Source organism: Bos indicus x Bos taurus, chromosome 16 (assembly GCF_003369695.1).
Source record: "Bos indicus x Bos taurus breed Angus x Brahman F1 hybrid chromosome 16, Bos_hybrid_MaternalHap_v2.0, whole genome shotgun sequence".
Taxonomy (NCBI): domain Eukaryota; kingdom Metazoa; phylum Chordata; class Mammalia; order Artiodactyla; family Bovidae; genus Bos; species Bos indicus x Bos taurus.
Window position 1 is genome coordinate 7,230,156 of NC_040091.1, and position 25,062 is coordinate 7,255,217.

Genomic DNA, 25,062 nt, shown 5'->3' on the forward strand with positions numbered 1-25,062 from the left:
TAAAGAGCCTTTTTGGAGAGAAATCTCTGTGTCAGAAGAAAAGAGAGAAAACACGCTTAAGCTACAAATGGAGATCAATGATGGATCATGAACTTTTTACCCTGAAAGCAGACTGAGTTCTGAAAAATCCTGACATGCAAGTCTTGAAAGGGTAATATTGATCTCCTATGACTACTGGAATGAGCAGATATGAGAAAACAGAATTCTTAAAGACAAAATGGACAGAAGGATTTAGATGTTAGAAAATTAAATTTTGCAGTTTCTTAAACAACAAAGACTGAGTTGTGTGAAGGGGAAATGATCCCGGTGGTAGACACTAAGGTGACTGGCTTATGACAATTTCTTAAGTTCTACCTCTGTTGAGGGGGTTACTTTATACTATGTGTTTTTATAAAAAGTTCTTTTGAAAGTAAATAGATAAAAACATTTAATGAAAAAACTTACTTATAAATATGGAACATATAGATATATACAGAACATAAAGATAAAACTGTAGATAAAACTAATACTAAATCGACAGAGCAAAACAAATGAAGCTGTACTAAATGAGGACTCTCAATAGAGAGGCAAGTGAGGCCTCCCCTGATCTGGTCCAGATGAGGCTCCTGGTGCTGTGGGGGCTCCATCCCTTCTGGGGTCCAGGATGATGTCCAGGTCCAGGTCTTCAGGGATTCAGAGCAGAGCCTGCAACCACCAACACAGGTGATGGAGTACCTGGAAGATGCAGAGTCAGACAGAGGAGGGCTCCCTGGGGAGGGTGTGCAGGACCCAGAAGACTTCCCAGCATCTAGACTTGGCTTTGGGGCTCAGATCTGCAAGGCACTGGGTCTGTTTGCTGCTCTTTGCTGAGGGTGTTGTCTATTAGTAAGGAGTGTCTAGAAATGTCCCACAGGAGCAAGTACACCTGGGCATCTGGCTGGCAAACCTCAACTGATGGGTCCCCAGGACAGTGAGACTCAGGCAAAGGAACAGGAGACTTGGGATTCAGGATTGAAAGTTTGGGTCCCCCCTTCCTTCTAGGCCCTGGGAGGAGCAGGAGGTCAGATGACACGGAGGGTAGGAGAACATGCCCACCCATCCTACACAGTACAACTGCTCCTGAGACCTGAGCATTGGAAATGGACAATCACCTGGAATCTCTGTTTTCCTGAATAATCATTTCTAAGCCCCAACCAAACTCTCCTGAGGTTTCTGCCTTTAAACTGGTTTTATATTATAAAAAGTACATTTTAACTGTTTAGCATATCACAACATAGAAATTTGAGAGAAAACATTTCTTTTCAAACTATAATAAAACAAGATATGTTATTAATGACAGACTTGGGAACAAAATAAAAGGAACACGAGTAACTTGAATCCTGCCACTCATCCAAGTGTGCTGCTCAGTCGCCTGAGTCATGGCTGAGTCTGTGGAACCCTATGGATGATAGCTCACCAGGTTCCTCAGTCACTGGGATTCTTCACACAAGAACACTGGAGTGGGTTGCCATCTACTTCTCCAGTGGATCTTCCATACCCAGGGATCAAACCCTTTTCTTGTGTCTCCTGCATTGGCAGGAGGGTTCTTTACCACTAGCACCACCATCCCAAGTGCACAAAGGACTAAATTGCTTTCTGATGTGTCTTCAGTTGGACACATACACAGAAAAATCTACAGAACCTCCAAATTCAGGTTGAGAGATGCTGCCCTGAGGTGACCTAGGACCCCAGGGTTCCAGATCCTGAGAAACCCCAGACTTGGGCACCCCCAGGCTGGCTGGGACCCTCACGACCAGGGAGCACCCACAGGGATGCAGAGCTGCCAGGTGATGCCTGCATGACCTCTGGGCACCTGTGTCTCCTTCACTCTGTTCCCAGAGCCCAGGACTGGGGAGGGCAGGGCCGCCCCAACCTCTCTCTGCAGCTGGTGATGGACTAGGGATTCCCCCTGCTGCCTTTAGCAGGGATGGGAGGGCAGAGCTGGATCCTACAGAGGGAGATGAGGAAACCCCCACGGGGAGATCTTTAAAGACAGCACTCTGGAACAGCAGCTCCTGGACTCCTGCACACGGTGGCCCCACAGTGCCCCCCAGCCTCCCTGCAAATGTAAGAGCTGCCAGAGAAGCCAGTCCTGCAACCTTGGGGGCATCTCTGGATGGGACCTGTGCCCTGGGGAGACATGCTCAGGGCATCCTCCACTCGTCTGCACAGAGTGTTACCACCCTCTTGTCTCTACATTTGTGATAACCCTCAGAAGCAGACCCCATGGTTTCTGCTGGTGATTCTGAAGCACCAACAAGCGAATGGGGTCATGACAGAGACACAGGCCCTCGTCTGCCTCACCGTTCACCCCAGGTCCCACGTTCACTCTTGCTCTTCCAGGTCGTCCTCATCATCGCTGCTGACTTCTCCTGAAGCAGTCTTCAAAAAGATGACCAGATATCTTTTTGGTATCTGGAAGGAAGAGATCAGTCAAGCAGGTCCAATCCCTCCCAGGTTAGGAAAGCAACCATATGGGGTAGATCAGGGCAGTGCAGACTTCATGGGGGCCCTTCAGCTGTGTGGGTCCAGACCTGCTGACTCCAGCCTCAACTCCTGCTCAGGCCACTCATGGTGACAAAACCAGGTTCAAGGGTGCAGACATGAGGTCAGGAGTAGGGAAATGCTCAGAAAATGGGGGAATAAGGCTGAAGATAGATTCATAGATTTTATATAAGCTCCTAGGTCCCCAAGTGCCTATAAGAGACCAGGTCCTGCAGAAGGCTAATCAGAAAAAGAGGGAAAGAGGAGAAAGGGAAGGGTTGCAAAGAGGAGTCTATTGATCAGGATAAGAGAGAACATTTTTAAAAGATATGAAAGAAGAAATAAATGACCTCTATAGTCTTGCTCTCCTCCAAATCCTCAATATGCACCATGCAGTTTCTTGGTGTCTGAGGGCAGCACTCATCTGGAGTGGCTGTGGGAAAGCAAAGGGGAGATTTAGAGTCAGGATGTGACCAGGGGACCCTGTGCTCCTCACAACCTGGCCTTGGGACCCCTGGTGCCCTTTTCTCCAGGGACCTCCCAGGGCCTCAGTGTTTCACTTCTGCAATGAAAAAGTGGGTCTTTGACATCCAACATCCTGTTGCCACCCTCAGCTTGTCTACGAGTGACGAGGAATGACACCATTCCACGCGTTCCTCCTCCAGGTTGTCACTGTCTCCATGCATCTCTGCCCACGACCTTGCTTGCCTCCTTCTCCCACTGTTTCCCCTCTACTTCCTTCATCATTTCTCTCCTCTAGTCACTGTTCTTTTCCTTCCTCCTTGAGCCTCCACCAACCCTAGAGTTCTCCAACATGGAAACATTAGAAGAAGGACCATGTGTGTATGGCCACAGTCTCTAATGAGTCCATTATTTAATTAAACAATCCATCACTCTCAGGAATGGCCTGACATGGACATGAGAATCTTCTGAGTCCTAGGGGATGGAAGGACAAAAATTTCACATAACAGAGACTATCCTGTTGCCTGACGTGACCTCAGTGGCCTGGGAGATACTTAATGCTCTCAGCAACACCTTACGTTTCCCAGACCCTAAGAGAGGATAGAGGCAAACACTTTCCATTTCATTTAGCCAGAAACGGAAAAAAGAAATCCAAAAATATATATGGAACCACTAAGGACTCCAAACAGACAAAATAATCTGGAGAACTAATTTCAAATTTTCTCACCTCCTGATTTCAAAGTACATTACAAAGATATAGGGATCCAAGATGTATGATAGTGACATAGGAACACATTCATAGCCCTAAAGACCAGAATAAAGAGCCCCAAGTAAACTCATGGATATAGGGTCAAATGAAATTCACCAAGTTTCTAAGACAAGAAAAGAGTGAAAGCATAGTCTCTTAAACAGTCAGTAGGATGAAAAGATAACCTACAGAAAATTACAAACAATATATCAGAAAGGGAGATCATACTCAAAGTATATAAGAAAATACCACAACTCAAATGTAAAACAAGTAAAAACATGAAAGGTAAATAAACGAGTTGAGGAGAGTGCAAAGATTGTGATCAAAACCACCGAGAGCTTCTCTCCGGAGGGAGTATTGGGTTCTAAGATGAGCAGTCACCCCGAGTCCTGCTGCTCTGAGTCTCTGACCTAGGTCTGGTCAGTCCCAGAAGACCAGGTCAGTAGGGCTCCTAGAACATGTGTAAAGAAAGCCAGCAGCCCCTTCACAGTCTCTAGAATCTGCAGCCATGCTGGTCTCTAGGAACACATGGGCTGCTCTCACGTGGAAGCACCTTCAGCACAGCATCCTTGGGGAGGTGTGGTTCTGAGAGGAACTCCAGCAGACTCAGCCCAGGCAGGGACTCAAGAGCACGTGTGTTCTGACTCATTCAACCCTGAGAGCACCCTTTACATGAGGAATAAACAGTGAGGACAAACATGAGGGCAAACCACACATCCTGAAAATGCACAGGGAGAGAGTTCATATCTCACCCACAACCTGACACTCACTGCCAGAACTTGGTCTCCAGTGTCAAGTGACTATGAGACTTTTGTGCCACTAGGATATGGCCATCATAGGAGAATTTAAACATGAAGCCAAAGTCCTTCGTGTATACTACACTGCAGGTATTAACGAGAAGCCAAGCTTTCATATTTGGCAGGTGAAAGGGCAAGGAACAAGGAGTCTTGTGAGAAAGGATATTTCTAAATGGAAAAGCAAGAAGAAATGACTCTAAGCACAACAGAATCAACTACATGGACACATAACTCTATTATATGGTTAAAATTTGAAAAGAACAAACTACAACTCTAGACATATTTCCTTCTTCTTCCTCGGTTTATATTCATCTCTGAAGAAGCAGGTGTAACTCAAATGGTCCAGGAACCCTCTCCCTCTAAATCCCACCTGAGAGTTGTTCCCTACCTGCATTCTCTTCCGCATCATTGCTGCCAAGGTTTTCCACAAAACAGTCTGTAGAAAGATAACCATGAGCAATAATACAGTTATTACACAAGTTGAGCTACCCATTTCTCCTCCTCCACTTGGCTCACACAGCATCTCCCTGGTCTTCCTTCCAGGCTCAGACTTCCCCTGTACTTTGTGGAGTCAGAGCCCTTCACAAGACGGTGATCACATTTGAACATATTCACATGAGAAAGAGGCTGAGAAAATTACCTTTTAACCTTATACTTCTACAGGCCCAATAGAGCTCTTAAATTCAAGTTTACGAAGCTGAAATGCCAACGCTTATGGACACTTTTGAAATATGGCTAGTGTGACCAAGCTATGTGTGCTTTTTGTGATTGTTTAAATATAACAAGTTAAGTATATGTTGAAATATGTTAATTATAGATAGGCAGATCTAGCTAATGGCTACTACACTGGAAAGTTCAGCTCTAAGGACTCCACAGACAAGGAAAAGGCAACTAATTGCCTGTTCTATTTTTCATTTATTCCAGATGATATGATGGCCTGATAAGATCATTCATATGTAGGTATATCTGGGGCTCTTGAACCCAGTCCAGGCACTGGGAGAGTGCTTGTGAACATCCCAATAGTGCTGGAGTGGGTAGCGGTTCCCATCTCCAGGGCATCTTCCCAGCCCAGGAATTGAACTCTGGTCTCCTACATTTCAGGCGGATTCTTTACCAGCTGAGCCACAAGTGAAGCTCAAGAATACTGGAGTGGGTAGACTATCCCTTCTCTAGCAGATCGCCCTGACTCAGGAATCGAAACAGGATCTCCTGTGTTGCAGGCGTATTCTTCAACAATTGAGCTACCAGTGAAGCCCTAGTAAGGTGAACACTCAGATTCAAAGAAAATTCTCAGGAGGGAGCTCATTTGTGGGCAGAGGTAAAGGGCATGGCCCAGCACTCATGTACTACAAGTAACCAGAAAGTAGGTATGGAGGGAAGGGAGGAATATTCACTCTCTTCCTGAGCCCATCTTTCCCATCCCTGATTCTAGAGGACCCAAGCAAGGCAGTGGAAAGGGCTTATTAGGAAGTGAAAGATTTGTGCACTGATAACCACAGAATACTGTTGAAAAAAAGAAGAGACAAGTAATCGGAATACCGTACCATATTCATAGACTGGAATATTTAGTGTTGTTGACCTTCCTATACTCCTAAAAGTGATTTACATATATATTGAAACCACTTACAAAATTCCATGTCATTTTAATAAAATGGAAAAAAAAAAAATCTCCCATACTACTGAACCCAGAAGAAACCCAAAGAACAAAACAGTCTTGAAAGCAAAGAACAACAATGGGGCCTTCAGGCTTCCTGAATTTAGAACAGGCAAGAATGCCACAGCAGTCAAAACTGTATTCTACCTGCAGCTAAATAGGCAGAGAGACCAATGAATCGTAAGGAGGGAATCTTGAATACACTGACCACTGTGGCCAAATGATAGTTGCTAAGGTTCTGAAATTATCAAGTGAAGAAAGGATCGTATCCTCAAAAATCAATAGACAGGCAACCTATAGAATCAAAGAAGTATCTGCAAACTTTGTATCTGAATAAAGAGCCAATATCCAGAATATAAAAGCAACTGCTAAAACACAACTTCACAATAATATCAGGCAAATAACTGACTTTAAAACATGTTCAAAAGTTTCCATAGACATTTCTTCATAGAAGACATAGAAGTGATCAATATACATAGGAAATATGCTTAGCATCACTAAGTAGCAAGTGGGGTACTTAGTGGAAATGGAAACCAAGTCAAAAGGAGATATCACCTTTCAGGAGGTGTATTATATGAAGAAAATAATAGATGTTGGCAAATATGTAGAGAAGTGGAACTTCCATGCCTGTTGGTAGGAATGATAAATGGCATAGCCATTATAGAACAGTTTGGAAGTCCCTCAAAAAATTATTAAGATTATCATAAGATCCAGCAATCATTTATTTGAGTTTATATCCAAAGGAGATAAAACTAGAATGTTCCAGGAGATACCTATAATCTCATATCCATTGTTGCATCGTACGCAACAATCAAGATAGAAAAACTGCTCAGTGTCCAAGGGCAGATAAATCAAGAAAGAAAATGTGGTGCATACATACACTGGAATGTGATTGAGTCTTTAAAAATGAAGGCAATACTGTCATTTGAAGCAAAGTGGGAAGCTATTGGTAAGGGCGAAATAAGCCAGTCGCAGGAGGACAAATACTGAACAATTCCACTTACCTGCCATATTGAAAGGAAAGTTCAGGGAAGCAGAGAATAAAAGGGTGGATCCAAGACCTGGAAAGAGGTTGACACAGGGAGTGTCTGTTCAATGGTTACAGGAGTTTAGTGGCAGGATGGAAAAGTTCTAGAGACGTGCTAAACAACATGGTGCATTGAGTTAACAGGACAGACTGGACACTTCAAAGGGTAAGAGGCAAAGCTGGAATGAACTTCCTCCATTTATGCCTGGAGCCTCTTCCTTTCTCAGATTCCTCTGAAACTGGGTGTTGCTCTTGGGTACCAGGGGCTCCCTGAAGAAGGAAGGAGCCTCCCCAGTACTTGGGGCCTTGGATGAAGGGGGTGATTCATTCTGAGGCTCCAACAGAAAGAGTTTGAATGAGGGAAGTGGCAGAGTGGTGAATCATGAGCAATCAAAATCCTACAAGACCTACTAAGTGATGAGATTTACTATTAAATGAAGGTGTGGTTGACCCAGTAAAGGGGATTCTGAAACAGTTTTGCTCATTAAGAATCTTATAGGACTTCTATAGTGGCTCAGTGGTTAAGAATCTACCTGAAAATGCAGGAGATAGGAGTTCAACGCCTGGTCTGGAAAGATTCCACATGCTGTGGAGCAACTAAACCATGTACCACAACTACTGAGCCCACGTGCCAAACTGTGGAAGCCCAAGAGCCCTGGAAGCCATGCTGTGCAACAAAGAAGCCACTAAAGTGAGAGGCCTACGCACCACAACTAGAGAGTTGCCCTTGCTCTCCATAAGTAGAAAGAAGCCTGGGCAGCAATGAAGGCCAAGAACAGCCAATAAAAATTTTAATAAAAAGAATCCTGTAAACATCTTCCTCAGCAGTGATGGGATTTGTCTTCCTGGGAAAAGGATGTTCACTTGGTATAAAATCAATGGATACAGTGAATGTATATACTTTGTTTTATTTTTATACACATAAACATTCATGGTACATTGTGATGAGAAATATATTGGGGCTGACACCACTAACAGTGACGTTTAGGGTGACAGATATTTTGGAAAACACAACCCAAAAATTCAAACACACAAAGAATCACACTATTCATTATACATAAAAACACACCCAGTCCCATGGACACAAACCTACACTATTAACCATAATACAGCTTCTTCCTGGAACTACAGTAATCATTCACATTGATATCTTGTAAATTACTTTCTATCACCAGGGCCCCTATACTCATTCCCAGCAGGAATTTGGAATCAGTTTGGCCTCTACACTAAAACCAGCGAGAAAGCCCCAACTTTCTCATCTACACAGTTTTTTCTCCCAAAGGGAATGATTCTAGAATACATACCACTTTCACATCCTGAAAGGGCCACCTGCAAGTACAGAAGAGAAGACGCTATGAGGGTAAGATCACATAGATGCACAGTCTTTGGTTCATTGGGTGACAGTAGAAAACCTGATGAGGAGCAGTGTGGAGTCCAGGGAACCCAGCAAGATCAGCACACACATACTCAGGATGAAAGGCAAGACCTGTGCCTGGAGGATGGAACTCCAAGTCCATTTAGGCTGGAGATTGCACAATTCTTTTCCTAGAAGAAATGTTGCTGCAGGAGAGAGAAATCTGTACTCTACAGAGTGTAATGGATGCTAACAATTTTAGTATCTTGTAGACTGAGGAATCATGAGTTGGTAATAAGACTCTCGTCTACATTATCCCAACAAAGGGAACTGTCTCTATATGAAACAAAAACCATCAGAGTCACAACTTAATTCTACTGAAAGAGAAATGAAACAATATTTCTATCTCATACCAAAAAAAAACAAAACAACAAAAAAAAAAACAGCTTGCCTTGGAGAAACACTGAGTCTCTTCTGTGTTGTCACATGGTGGGTTGACTGGCAGGTCCTCAGTGAAGTCTAGAGGGACACAGAGTAGCTGTTAGAACACTGGTGAAGCTGTTCAGGAATCATGCAGGGGGTTTTCTCTTTGTGTGGACATGGGGTGGTGTGTCCAGATGTCGGAGGTTATTAAGCATGAGGTGAACTTGTGTTCATCCATCCTCTTTGGAGGAGGAAGGAAAGTCAAGGAGAGGAAGAAGGAAATGAAAATAGTTCTTTGGCTTTCTAGCTAGAGGAATCTAATCAACATGAAATATTCAATCTAAAAAAAGGAAAGCTCTAAAATGTGTGTATTGTTCAATGAAAGAGACCCATGAGGCCTCCTGCTTATTGTGAGGTCCTGCTAAATTACCACTGTCCCTTGATTTTTCCAGATCACTCTTCTCCAGGATCTACAGTTGCCGATATTCTAATCATCATGTTTTGTGTGAGACTTTGTACTTGATTAAAAGTGATCTCTGACAGGGAACTGAATTCAATATTGGGCAAAATATGCTATTCTCTTAATTCACTAACCAATTTTCTTAAATGAAATCAAATATGCAGTATTTGGCAATACTGAATTCCTGCCATTTAATAAGAGCCACTATGAATGATATCATATTTTTCTATCAATATTTGTTTTTTATAGTGTGCATATCCACTGAGTCAGTTCCTGTCCACATTCACAAGGGCAATATGTATAGTGGGAAAGTTGATTATAGAAAGCACAGTTTCTCCACCAGGTCTTCTTGGGGAGCTAGAGGGACACAGAGTTGCAGTCAGGACATGGGTGAGGATGCTTATCAATCTCTCAGTGTTTCTTTCTTCTTTTTTTTTTTTCTCCTTTTATTTGAAGGGGACATAGGGTCGAGTGTATGCATTAGGGAGGTTAGTAGCTATGGACCGATCTGTTGTTGAATCATCCTTTTTGCTGGATGAAGGAGAGCAAAGGAGAGGAGAAGGAAAGAAATGAAACAGAGTTTCTGCATTTTGACTAGGGATAACGTAAATGATGGGGAAAAAAGTAACACTAAAATGCATGCCAGCTTTCAGTGACAGAGACCCATGAACCTCCTGCCTGTTTACAGCATCTGTTAAATGGTCCCTGTCTTCTGGATTTTTTCTCAGATCATCACCTCCCCAGGATCCACATTTGTAGCTACTGAATTTAGTATGTTTTCTCTCAGACTTTGTTCTTGATAAAAAGCAAACTCTGTTAGAGGACTGAATTCAATCCTACCTTTCCAAATAGCTACTATTAACCATGTGATATTCTTTCCCAGTCTTCATTTTCCAAACAATGTTTGCATGTCCACTGAGTCAGTGGCTGTTCACTCACAGAAGTCATACATTTAGTGGGACAGTTCGTTGTAGAGAGGAAACATAGGCTGAACGCTGACTTTGTCTAACCCAGGATTACAACAATGTTCAGGAGATTACAACAAAAGTAAAGGTCGTTAGACTAACTACCAAGTTCCACTGTGAGATCTATTTGACACCTTCCATTGACTGTGTGCTACAGGGTCTAATTAATGTAAGGTTTATGGTAATGTCACCCAGTACAATGAAATGTTTCCCTGATAGAATCTGCTCTTGTTCTTGTTTAAGCAATGACACTAGCATCAACACATATGACCAACATTGTCTACACAAGGCCACACAACTCTCAAGATCTGAGAGCTGACCATGAAGATACAACCACATGGTGCCTTTTACCCTAATGACTGTTCCAAAGTTGGCTGTTAATCCACTTTTGGTTGCCCTGGGTTTCAGAACAACTGACCCCACCTTAAAATGAGTCTGGAACTCTGGAGCTGCTAGTACCTCCAGGCATGGACGTAGATGCAGGGACCCCTTTCTCCATGACTGAGGATCATGGCTGAGCAATAAGTGGAGGTCAGGGGTCCAGAGCAGACACACTGGGACCACCCATAGGTTCCCAGTTTGGCTTGTCCACTTAGGAGGTCAAGAGCTTGGGCTGTTTTTCTCAGCACCATCTCCATTTGAGGACAATGAATATTAACCAAACTTGAGGAATGGCTGAGTTGAGGGAAGAGCCAGGTAATATATAGACAATGTCCAGTGGTGATGAGAAGTGTTTAGACAGTTTATGGTTGACTTGCGCTGTTTAAGAGGGAAACATCGCCTGAGGAAACACACATACATAGAGCTTCAGAATCACAACACATGGGCCCACACATGGGCCCCCAAACCTGATTCACAGAAACCCACAGTATCTAAACAATGTAGCTGTTTCCAAGTACCATAGAACACAGACATTGTTCTTTTCTGGGAGATCAGTCTCTTCTCTGGACCCCGAGTCCTCACACCCATAGGAATCCAGCATCAGGGTGACTCTGCAAAGCTAGCTGGCAAGAAAGCCCCAGAATCATCAGCTAAATTGTTCCTCAGCAGAGGGACGGTCGCTGAATATTTACCATGTTCATTGGCTGCTCTGGCTGCCTGTGATTAGAGAGAAGAGAACAGTGTGAGGGTTGCCAGCACCGTGTGTTCTTTGCAGTAACTTTTATGTTATCTGAGTTTTTGTTTTCCTCAGGTAACTAAACTCTTAAAAAAATCAATCGTTCCAAAAGAAAACAGAGCGGACCCTTGTTGAAAAGGCTGGGCTCTTTCACTTAGGATCTTTCAGTTTCCAGGAGGAAAAAGTTCTACTGAGGAAAGTACCTACAGTAGTAATTGATGGTATTTTTTAGTGTCCTTTTGAATCAAGTCTCTGTTGATAACAGAATTAATGTCAATATTTCACCAGCAAGGAATTGAATACATAAGTGCTAATATACATTGTCAGATTACTGTAACTGGATTTCGCTGAATGAAACATAAAGAAGTGAAGCAGGATCTATGTGAGACACAGACAGTTGAGCTTACCTCCAGGGGTCGGAGAGGTGATTCCTTAGCCCCAGCCTGGGGCAGTTCCACCACGAGATGCTCCTGGGGAGCTAGAGGGAAACAGAAGGCCATCAGGACAGAGGAGAGGCTGCTTCCAAACATCTCAGGTTTCTTGTTTGTTTTTTTGATGGGACATGGGGTGGAATGTCATGTACACGAGAGAGGTTAGTAACTGGGGACTGAGCTGCTCTTGAACCCTCTTCTTTGCTGGATGAAGTACAACAAAGGAGACAAGTAGGAAGGCAATGAAAGAGAGTGCCTGCATTTAACTGGTGATAACCAAAGTAATGGGAAAAGTGAAACATTACAATGCATGCCAGCTTTCAATGACAGAGACGCATGTCCCTCCTGGCTGTTAGAGCTTCTGGGAAATCACACCTATCTCCTGGATTACTTCCTAGGTCACTGCATCCTCAGGATCCACTGTTTCAGCTATTGTACTTACCAAGTCTGTGAGACTTTATTCTCGATTAAAAGCAAACTCTTGTTAGAGGACTAAATTCAATACTACCTTTCCAAATAGCTATTATTAATCATGCGATGTTGTTTTCCAGGCTTGATTTTCCAAACAACGTTTGCAAGTCCACTGAGTCAGTGGCGGTTCACACTCACAGAAGTCACACTTTTAGTGGGACAGTTCATTATGGAGAGGAAGCATGGGGTGAACCTGACTGTCTCTGACCCAGCTGTGTATGAGATTTACGACAAGAGTCATGGTCACTAGACTATCATGTTCCACTGTGATCTTTATTTGACCATTTCCCTCGAGTGTGTACTACAGGGTTTAATCAATGTGAGGTTATGGTAATGTTACCCAGTACAATGAAATACACCTCTGATGATAATATGCTTTTGTCCTTGTGTAAACAAAGACAGGAACACCAACACATATGGCTTACACTCTACAAAAGGCCACCCAACACTCAGAATCTGTGACTTGACCAAGAGGATGTGAGTCCCGAGATTCTCTTCCCAATAATGACTGTGCCAATGTGGGCGATAATCCACCTATGGTTACCCTGGGTTCTTTGACCACTGTGCCCACCTTATAATTATAATGATGGGTAGGATCTGGACCCCTGGACCTGCTAGTACCTCCAGGGATGGATATAGATGCCAGGACCCCCTTTCCACATGACTGAGGATCACGTGGCTGACTGGTAGGAGCAGCTTACTCATTCAGAAGAGCCAAATTTGGATCAACCCTAGGTACTCAGTTTAGCTTTTCCACTAGGAGGTTAAGATTTTGGGCCATTTGTCCAATTGCCATCTTCACTTGAGGAAAATTAATATTAAGCTATTTTGGGGAATGGGTTCCCTGATAGCTCAGTTGTTGAAGAATCTGCCTGCAATGCTGGAGACCTGTGTTTGATCCCTTGGTTTGGAAGATCTCCTGGAGAAGGGAAAGACTACCCACTCCAGGATTCTGGCCTGGAGAATTCCATGGACTCTAGTGCATGGAGCCGCAAAGATTTGAATACAAACTGAATGACTTTCACTTTCACTTTTGAGGAAAGACTGAGTTGAGGAAAGAATCAGGTAATGTATGGCCAGTGTGCAGTGGTAGTGAGAAGTTTTTGGAAAGTTCACAGTTGACTAGTGCTGTGTAACAGGGAAACATCTCCAGAGGCAACACACACAGACACAGAACTTCAGAATCATACCACCTGGACTCACACAAGGGTCCCCAACCCTGATTCACACAAACCCACAACATCTAAATGATGTAGTTGCTCCCAGGTACCATAGAACAAAGACATTGTTCTTTCCTGGGAGATCAGTCTCTTCTCTGCACCTACAGCTCACACCCTAAGTAGGAATCTAGCATCAGGGCCACTCTCCAACCAGAGCCAGTCAGAGAACCCCACCTTTATCAGTTGGATTGTCCCTCAGCAGAATGATGATCCCTGAATATTTACCGTGTTCACAGCCTTCCCCAGATTCCTGTGATTGCAGAGAAGAAAACAGAGTGAGTGTCTCAGCATCTTGAATTTTCTGCACTAAGTCTTCTGTTATCTGTTTTTTTGTCCTCAGGTAACTAGCACTCTTCATTTCAGTGGCTCCAAAATAAAACAGACAGTCTTCTGTTGGGAAGACTGGTCTGTTTCACATAAGATCTCTCAGTTTTAATTTGACCAATGTTTACAAATTGTTTTTCAAGAAAGAGCACTTGCTGCTGAGCAAAGTACCTACAGTAATAAATGATGCTGTCTTATTGAAATGTCCTTTTGAATCAGGACTGTGTTAATAATAGATTTATCCTCTCTACTTTCCCAGCCAAGGATTCGCATGCCTCAGTGGTAATGTAAATTGTCAGATTACTATACCTGTGTTTGACTAAAAGGAAAATAAAGCAGTGAAGCCGCAGCCTTGCCCCAGTTAAGAAAGGTGCACTTACGTCCACAGTCCTCAGAGGCTCATCTTCAGCCCAGTCCTGGGGCAGCTCCACCACCATGTCCTCTTGAGGAACTGGAGGGACACAGAACAGCACAGGGACACAGGTAAGGTGCTCACTAACCTCTCAGGAGCCTTTTTTCATTGGAGGGGCTTGGGGTGGAGTGTATGCATAAGGCATTAGTAACTACGCACTGAGTTGCTGCTGAATCATCCTCTTTTTTGTATAAATAAGAGCAAATCAGAGGAGCAGGAAATAACGAAACAAAACTTCTGTATTTTAACTAGTGATAACCTAACAGTTCGGGCAAAAAGAAACACTGAAATGCATGCCACCTTTCACTGACAGAGACTCATGAAACTCCTGCCTGTTTATATCTTCTGCAAAACCAGCCCTATCCTGAAGGATTTCTTCCTAGATCACTGCCTCCCCAGGATTCAGTTTCAGCTGATGCACTTACTAAGTTTTCTGTGAGATTTTGTTCTTGATTAAAAGCAATCTCTGTTAGAGGACTGAATTCAACCCTACCTTGCCAAATAGCTATAATCTATCATGTGAGGTTTCTTCCTAGTCTTCACTGTCCAAACAATATTTGCACGTCCACTGAGTCAGTGTCTGTTCACACTCATTGAAGCCATACATTTCGTGGGACAGTTCATCATGGAGAGAAAGCATGGGGTAAACGTTGACCTTCTTGGACCCTGGCGTGCAGGAGGTTTACACAAGAGTCAAGGTCACCAAGCAGAGTGTCAAGTTCCACTGTGAGATCTATTTGACACCTTCCCTTCAAAGTGTGCTACAGGGTTTAACCAATGTAAGGCTTATGGTACTGTCACCCAGTACAAAGAAATATCTCCCTGATGACAATCTGTTTTTGTTCTTGGTTAAGCAATGACACTAGCACCAACAGATATGGCTTGTACTGTCTAAATAAGGGAACACAACTTTCAGATCTTTGAATTGACCAGGAGTATATGAATCCCAAGGTGTCTTTCACAATAATGATTGTGCCAATGTTGGCGATAATCCACCTACGTTTGCCCTGGGTTCCATGACCACTGAGGCCATCTTACAATGATGGGCACAATCTGGACCTCTGGAGCTCTAGTACCTCCAGGCATAAACGTAGATGCAGGGACCCCCTTGCTCCATGATTGAGGATCCCATGGTTGAGTGATAAGTGCAGGTCAGGGGTCTAGAGCAGACACACTGGGACCACCCATAGGTTCCCAGTTTGGCTTGTCCACTTAGGAGGTCAAGAGCTTGGGCTGTTTTTCTCAGCACCATCTCCATTTGAGGACAATGAATATTAACCAAACTTGAGGAATGGCTGAGTTGAGGGAAGAGTCAGGTAATATATAGACAATGTCCAGTGGTGATGAGAAGTGTTGAGACAGTTCACAGTTGACTTGTGCTGTGTAAGAGGGAGACATTGCCTGAGGAAACACATACACATAGAGCTTCAGAATCACAACACATGGGCCCATACATGGGCCCCCAAACCTGATTCACAGAAACCCATAGTCTCTAAACGATGTAGCTGTTTCCAAGTACCATAGAACACTGACATTGTTCTTTTCTAGGAGATCAGTCTCTTCTTTGGACCCCCAGTCCTCACCCCCCATAGGAATCCAGCATCAGGGTGACTCTGCAAAGCTAGCTGGCAAGAGAGCCCCAGAATCATCAGCTAAATTGTTCCTCAGCAGAGGGACGGTCGCTGAATATTTACCATGTTCATTGGCTGCTCCGGCTGCCTGTGATTAGAGAGAAGAGAACAGTGTGAGGGTTGCCAGCACCGTGTGTTCTCTGCAGTAACTATTATGTTATATGATTTTTTGTTTTCCTCAGGTAACTAAACTCTTAAAAAAATCAATCGTTCCAAAAGAAAACAGAGCGGACCCTTGTTGAAAAGGCTGGGCTCTTTCACTTAGGATCTTTCAGTTTCCAGGAGGAAAAAATTCTACTGAGGAAAGTACCTACAGTAGTAATTGACGGTATTTTTTAGTGTCCTTTTGAATCAAGTCTCTGTTGATAACAGAATTAACGTCAATATTTCACCAGCAAGGAATTGCATACATAAGTGCTAATATACATTGTCAGATTACTGTAACTGTATTTCGCTGAATGAAACATAAAGAAGTGAAGCAGGATCTATGTGAGACACAGACAGTTGAGCTTACCTCCAGGGGTCGGAGAGGCGATTCCTCAGCCTCGGCCTGGGGCAGTTCCACCACGAGATGCTCCTGGAGAGCTAGAGGGAAACAGAAGGCCATCAGGACAGAGGAGAGGCTGCTTCCAAAGATCTCACGTTTCTTGTTTGTTTGTTTGTTGGGACATGGGGTGGAATGTCATGTACATGAGAGAGGTTAGTAACTGTGGACTGAGCTTCTCTTGAACCCTCTTCTTTGCTGGATGAAGTACAACAAAGGAGACAAGTAGGAAGGCAATGAAAGAGAGTGCCTGCATTTAACTGGTGATAACCAAAGTAATGGGAAAAGTGAAACATTACAATGCATGCCAGCTTTCAATGACAGAGACGCATGTCCCTCCTGGCTGTTAGAGCTTCTGGGAAATCACACCTATCTTCTGGATTACTTCCTAGGTCACTGCATCCTCAGGATCCACTGTTTCAGCTATTGTACTTACCAAGTCTGTGAGACTTTATTCTCGATTAAAAGCAAACTCTTGTTAGAGGACTAAATTCAATACTACCTTTCCAAATAGCTATTATTAATCATGCGATGTTGTTTTCCAGGCTTGATTTTCCAAACAACGTTTGCAAGTCCACTGAGTCAGTGGCGGTTCACACTCACAGAAGTCACACTTTTAGTGGGACAGTTCATTATGGAGAGGAAGCATGGAGTGAACCTGACTGTCTCTGACCCGGCTGTGTATGAGATTTACGACAAGAGTCATGGTCATTAGACTATCATGTTCCACTGTGAGCTTTATTTGACCATTTCCCTCGAATGTGTACTACAGGGTTTAATCAATGTGAGGTTATGGTAATGTTACCCAGTACAATGAAATACACCTCTGATGATAATATGCTTTTGTCTTTGTGTAAACAAAGACAGGAACACCAACACATATGACTTACACTCTACAAAAGGCCACCCAACACTCAGAATCTGTGACTTTACCAAGAGGATGTGAGTCCCGAGATTCTCTTCCCAATAATGAATGTGCCAAAGTTGGCGATAATCCACCTATGGTTACCCTGGGTTCTTTGACCACTGTGCCCACCTTATAATTATAATGATGGGCAGGATCTGGACCCCTGGGCCTGCTAGTACCTCCAGGGATGGATATAGATGCCAGGACCCCCTTTCCACATGGCTGAGGATCACGTGGCTGACTGGTAGGAGCAGCTTACTCATTCAGAAGAGCCAAATTTGGATCAACCCTAGGTACTCAGTTTAGCTTTTCCACTAGGAGGTTAAGATTTTGGGCCATTTGTCCAATTGCCATCTTCACTTGAGGAAAATTAATATTAAGCTATTTTGGGGAATGGGTTCCCTGATAGCTCAGTTGTTGAAGAATCTGCCTGCAATGCTGGAGACCTGTGTTTGATCCCTTGGTTTGGAAGATCTCCTGGAGAAGGGAAAGACTACCCACTCCAGGATTCTGGCCTGGAGAATTCCATGGACTCTAGTGCATGGAGCCGCAAAGATTTGAATACAAACTGAATGACTTTCACTTTCACTTTTGAGGAAAGACTGAGTTGAGGAAAGAATCAGGTAATGTATGGCCAGTGTGCAGTGGTAGTGAGAAGTTTTTGGAAAGTTCACAGTTGACTAGTGCTGTGTAACAGGGAAACATCTCCAGAGGCAACACACACAGACACAGAACTTCAGAATCACACCACCTGGACTCACACAAGGACCCCCAACCCTGATTCACACAAACCCACAACATCTAAATGATGTAGTTGCTCCCAGGTACCATAGAACAAAGACATTGTTCTTTCCTGGGAGATCAGTCTCTTCTCTGCACCTACAGCTCACACCCTAAGTAGGAATCTAGCATCAGGGCCACTCTCCAACCAGAGCCAGTCAGAGAACCCCACCTTTATCAGTTGGATTGTCCCTCAGCAGAATGATGATCCCTGAATATTTACCGTGTTCACAGCCTTCCCCAGATTCCTGTGATTGCAGAGAAGAAAACAGAGTGAGTGTCCCAGCTTCTTGAATTTTCTGCACGAAGTCTTCTGTTATCTGTTTTTTTGTCCTCAGGTAACTAGCACTCTTCATTTCAGTGGCTCCAAAATAAAAAAGTCTCCTGTTGGGAAGACTGGTCTGTTTCACATAAGATCTCTCAGTTTTAATTTGACCAATGTTTACAAATTGTTTTTCAAGAAAGAACACTTGCTGCTGAGCAAAGTACCTACAGTAATAAATGATGCTGTCTTATTGAAATGTCCTTTTGAATCAGGACCGTGTTAATAATAGATTTATCCTCTCTACTTTCCCAGCCAAGGATTTGCATGCCTCAGTGGTAATGTAAATTGTCAGATTACTATACCTGTGTTCGATTAAAAGGAAAATAAAGCAGTGAAGCTGCAGCCTTGCCCCAGTAAGAAAGGTGCACTTACATCCACAGTCCTCAGAGGCTCGTCTTCAGCCCAGTCCTGGGGCAGCTCCACCACCATGTCCTCTTGAGGAACTGGAGGGACACAGAACAGCACAGGGACACTGGTAAGGTGCTCACTAACCTCTCAGCAGTCTTTTTCATTGGAGGGGCATGGGGTGGAATGTGTGCATAAGGCATTAGTAACTATGCACTGTGTTGCTGCTGAATCATCCTCTTTGTTGTATAAATAAGAGCAAATCAGAGGAGCAGGAAATAACGAAACAAAACTTCTGTATTTTAACTAGTGATAACCTAACAGTTTGGGAAAAAAGAAAAACTGAAATGCAGGCCACCTTTCACTGACAGAGACTCATGAAACTCCTGCCTGTTTATATCTTCTGCAAAACCACCCCTATCCAGAAGGATTTCTTCCTAGATCACTGCCTTCCCAGGATTCAGTTTCAGCTGATGCACTTATTAAGTTTTCTCTGAGATTTTGTTCTTGATTAAAAGCAATCTCTGTTAGAGAACTGAATTCAACCCTGCCTTGCCAAATAGCTATAATCTATCATGTGATGTTTCTTCTTAGTCTTCACTGTCCAAACAATATTTGCACGTCCACTGGGTCAGTGTCTGTTCACACTCATTGAAGCCATACATTTAGAGGGACAGTTCATCATGGAGAGAAAGCATGGGGTAAACGTCGAACTTTTTGGACCCTGGTGTGCAGGTGGTTTACACAAGAGTCAAGGTCACCAAGCAGAGTGTCAAATTCCACTGTGAGATCTATTTGACACCTTCCCTTGAAAGTGTGCTACAGGGTTTAACCAATGTAAGGCTTATGGTAATGTCACCCAGTACAAAGAAATATCTCCCTGATGACAATCTTATTTTGTTCTTGGATAAGCAATAACACTAGCACCAACAGATATGGCCTGTACTGTCTAAATAAGGGAACACAACTGTCAGATCTTTGAATTGACCAGGAGGATAGGAATCCCAAGGTGCCTTTCACAATAATGACTATGCCAATATTGGCAGTAATCCACCTATGTTTGCCCTGGGTTCCATGACTACTGAGCCCATCTTACAATGATGGACACAATCTGGACCTCTGGAGCTCTAGGACCTGCAGGCATAAACAGAGATGCAGGGACCCCTTTGCTCCATGACTGAGGATCCCATGGTTGAGTCATAAGTACAGGTCAGGGGTCCAGAGCAGACACACTGGGACCACCCCGAGGTTTTCAGTTTATCCTTTTCCACCTAGGAAGTGAGTAGCTTGGTCCATTTTTTCTCAGCACCATCTCCATTCCAGCAAAATGAATATTAACCAAATTTGAGGAATAATTGAGTTGAGGAAAGAATTAAGTAATCTATAGCCAGTGCACAGTGTGATCAGAAGTGTTTAGAAAGTTCACAGATGACTTGTGCTGTATAAGAGGGAGACATCTCCTGAAGAAACACACACAGACAGCTTGAGAATCACACTGCATGGGCTCACACATGGGACCCAAACCCACACATCTAAATGATGTAGCTGTGTCCAGGTACCATAGACCACAGACATTTTCTTTCTGGGAGATCAGTCTCTTATCTATACCCCCTCCCTTTACCCCCTTTAGGAATTCAGCATCAGGGCAACTCTCCAAACAGAGCTGGCAAGAGATTGCCACCTTCATTAACTAGATTATTTTCATCAGAGGGATGATCCCTGAATAATTACCATGTTCACTGGCTTGTTCACGTGCCTGCAATTAGAAAGAAGAAAACAGTGTGAGTGTGTCAGTGTCTTGAGTACTGTGCATTCAGGTCTTTTGTTCTCTTTTTCTTGTCAGAAAACCAAATAGGAATGTGCTGTTCAGTCTGTAGCCCCAAAAGAACAATAGAGGACACCTGTGGGAAAGGCTGGCCCTCCTCCTGGAAGAGCACTCCAGCTCATTTTCACCAGTAATTAAAACTTTCTTTTCAGGAAGGAACAGTTTCTGCTGAGGAAACTGCTCCCGATTCCAGTTTTTATTTTATGTTGTCTATTTTGAAAAAATCCTTTTGAATAAGTTATCTCCTGGGAGAAATTCATCCATCAAATTAAAAACTGTTTCTATGAACTGTTTTGAATATTTTGAACCTTTATCTGAATTCAGCTAGAAAATAAAGTTATGAAGCAACACTTTTAACTAAGATGAATAGGAGGCACTTACTATGGAGTTGGGCAGAGCCTCTCCCTCCAACGGTGAAATGGATAGCCCCTCAAGATGGTCCTCAGGGAGCTCTAGGAAGACATAGAGGAATTGTCAGGACATCTCTGATACTGATCGGGAAGACCTTGTTAGTGTGGACACATCGGGGGAGTGTGTGGATGTGGGTGGTTAATAAGTGTTGGCTGAAATCTGCTGGACAACCTTTCTCATGGGTGGAGGAAGGCAAAGGAGATGAACGTTTCAGAAATGAGTCAGAGAGCCTTAAGCTTTCTGGCTAAGGGGAACCTGATCACCCTGAAACTCGGTCTGATAGAGGGAAGCACTAAAAATCACACTAGGCTTCAATAGTCATGTACAGTTGTGAGACTTGGACCATTAAGAAGGCTGAGTGCCAAAGAATTAATGCTTTAGAATAGTGGTGCTGAAGAGACTCCTGTGAGTTCCTTGGACAGCAAGGAGATCAAACCAGTTAATCATAAAGATAATCAATCATGAATATTCATTGGAAGGACTGATGCTGAAACTTCAATACTTTGGCCGCCTGATGTAAAGAACAGGCTCACTCAAAAAGCCCCTGATGCTGGGAAAGACTGAGGGCAGGAGGAAAAGAAGGGGCCACAGAGGATGAGATGTCTGGATAGCATTATCGACTCAATGAACATGAATTTGAGCAAACTCAGGAAGATAGTGAAAGACAGGGAAGCCTGGTGTGCTTCTGTCCATGGGCTCACAGACATAACTTAGCGACTGAGCATTGTCATAAAAAATACATTGTATTTATTCTTTTCATAATTTTTAAGAATTAAAAAGTTCCATCAGTTCAGTTCAGTTGCTCAGTCGTGTCCGACTATTTGTGACCCCATGAATGGCAGCACACCAGGCCTCCCTGTCCATCACCAAATCCCAGAGTCCACCCAAGCCCATGTTCATTGAGTCAGTGATGGCATCCAACCGTCTCATCTTCTGTCATCCACATCTCCTGCTGTCCTCAATCTTTCCCAGCATCAGGGTCTTTTCAAATGACTCAGCTCTTCACATCAGGTGGGCAGAGTATTGGAGTTTCTGCTTCAACATCAGTCCTTTCAATGAACACCGAGGACTGATCTCTTTTAGGTTGGAATGGTTGGATCTCCTTGCAGTCCAAGTGACTCTCAAGAGTCTTCTCCAACAGTGCAGTTCAAAAACATCAATTCTTTGGTGCTCAGCTTTCTTTATAGTTCAACTATCACATCCATACATTACTACTGGAAAAAGCATAGCCTTGACTAGACGGACCTTTGTTGACAAAGTAATATCTCTGCTTTTTAATATGCTGTCTAGGTTGGTCATAACTTTCCTTCCAAGGAGTAAGTGTCTTTTAATTTCATGGCTGCAATCACCATCTGCAGTGATTTTGGAGCCCAGAAAAATAAAGTCAGCCACTATTTCCCCATCTATTTGCCATGAAGTGCTGGGACCAGATGCCATGATATTAGCTATCTGAATGTTGAGCCTTAAGCCAACTTTTTCACTCTCCTCTTTCACTTTCCTCAAGAGGCTCTTTAGTTCTTCTTCAGTTTCTGTCATACGGGTGGTATCATCTGCATATCTGAGGTGATTGATATTTCTCCTGGCAATTTGATTTTTCTGTATTCACAATTTAGTGTACCTATCAACACCATCTACATCTTTTTCATCAGATCCAATAGAACCTCTGTACCCATTAACTCATAATCCACCTTCTCCGTTGCCTCCTCGCTTTGGTAACTTCTATTTCCAACTTCCATGAGTTAGCCTATTCTGTGTACCTTAAACCAGTGGAATCATACAATATTTGTCTTTCTGTGCCTGCCTTATTTCACTAACTATAATAAATGTTTGTGTTAATCGTCTATCCATTTTATAGCATATTTCAATCCTTAATTCATTTTTATGGCGGGATAGTATTCCATTCTGAGTACCTACCACATTTCATTTATCCATTGATCACATGATGGTCCTTGGGTTGTTTCTAGTATTTAAGTACGAATAATACACTGTGAACATTTAGTGTGTAGATTTCTGTGTGGTACTATAATTTAAATGTGCATATTTAAAATATCACTTTATATAACAATACCAAGTGTGAATGTTAGGTGAACTAACAATATTAGACTTTGAATTACTAAAAATATATTTTCTCACTAATTGTAAAAAATGTAGCACACATATGTTATCTGTGAGTAGAATTTGATAGCTGAAACTGAAGTGATATGATATTGGAATTTTCTGTATAATCCATACAACTTTTATGTCAATGTAATCCTGCTTTATATAAAGTCTAATGATTTAAAGAAATCTTGAAATATGACTTCAGGGGGGAACACATCACAGCTAGTGTTAAAAAATTAGCTAATGTCCAAACCATAGCTAGAGACCATAGTCATTTTTAAGCATGAACCAAATGTTGAATTTAGAATGCATCTTTCCTTTCATAGTTAAAGCAGTACCAACTGATATACTTTCAATTTGAACACATGAAATAAAAGAACATTGCTTAATATTTCTGTTTTTTTTTTCTTAAATATGAGGCCCTGAACATACTACAATAATCATTCTTGAATGAACTTAATGAGAAAATTTCCACAGTACCTTCAGTTGAGTCAGTTAGAGGGTGCACACTATTATGTGGCCAACAACAAACTCTCTTCATCCAGCTGGCTCTTGATGTTCTTGACATTTGAGGGGTGTTTCTTCTCGTCTTCTGGATAAGACATCCTGTGAAATGGTGAGAGCTGTCGACATGTTGCCGGCAGAGGACCACCCGGGAACTAATAATAATTGATCCATAATTCAATCCTCTGGTCCCCTTCCTCACCAAATGCCTTGCAAGGCCTCCTGAATCCAAGGTGGACTTAGGAAGATCTTCAGTTTGAGGTGCACTGAAAACTTCCAACAGACTGGCTGTGTGTGAAAATATCTCTGTTTAACTGAGACCTAGAAGCTCAGCAAAACATGGTGACCATGACTGACAGACTGGATTCAAATCACATTTAGGAGAAGAAGGTACTTGGGAAAGACATATGGATCCCTCTTTGCCTCATTTCCCTGTCCTGAGTTGGAGAAATGTTAACATGGCCTATTTTTAGTATTATGAGGCCAAGAATGATTAAATACAGGTAAAATATTAGAAAAATAAAGGAGGGACTTCCCGGGCAGTCCAGTGGGTAAGAATCTGCCTCTCAACACAAGGGACAGGGTTTGATTTCTGGTCGGCAAACTCCGGTCCCACATGCCTCTGAGCAGTTAAGCCTACATGTTGCAACTGCTGAGGTCAAGCACCACAAGTAGAGAGTCAGTGCCCTGCAACGAAAGAGCTGCACGATGTGATGAAGATTCCACGTGCCACAACTAAGACCTGATGCAGCCAAATAAATGAATGTTAGACAGACAAATAAATAAATAAATAGAAAAGTAAAGGACTGGTGCTTCATAATTTCTCTGTAAGTGTTCAACCTTGAATGATGGCAAGAATAAGATGGACCTTCAGTAGTGGTTGAAAGCAGAGAGGGCATTTGGATGGCTCCAATAAGTGGGGATGGAAGCTTATTCTTCAGCTTTTTCACCAAAACAAGTTTTTAGAGTGCATGGAGAGTATCTATTATCACCTCTTCGGACACCCAGCCCTGTTCAAGAGGAAGGGTGGACAAAGTGTGGGCTGTAATCCATATGTTACATTAGATGGTGTTGAAATTTAGAGAGATGAAGTGATTTTCCAAGGGTCACACAATAATAAATAGTGGATCTGGGACAGGATTGTAGATGATTCCCTGAGGACACAGATGCCTGCACCCCTGAGACCTGTGCTAAAACCCCTTAACCAGGACCTCAACCCTACCTCCAACTCAAATTATTCTGCCCCTAGTTTTCTGGGGATGAGAGCTGATGCCCTGAAGAAGATGCCTCAGCCTTAAAAAGAGCTCAAATCCTCCTTCTACC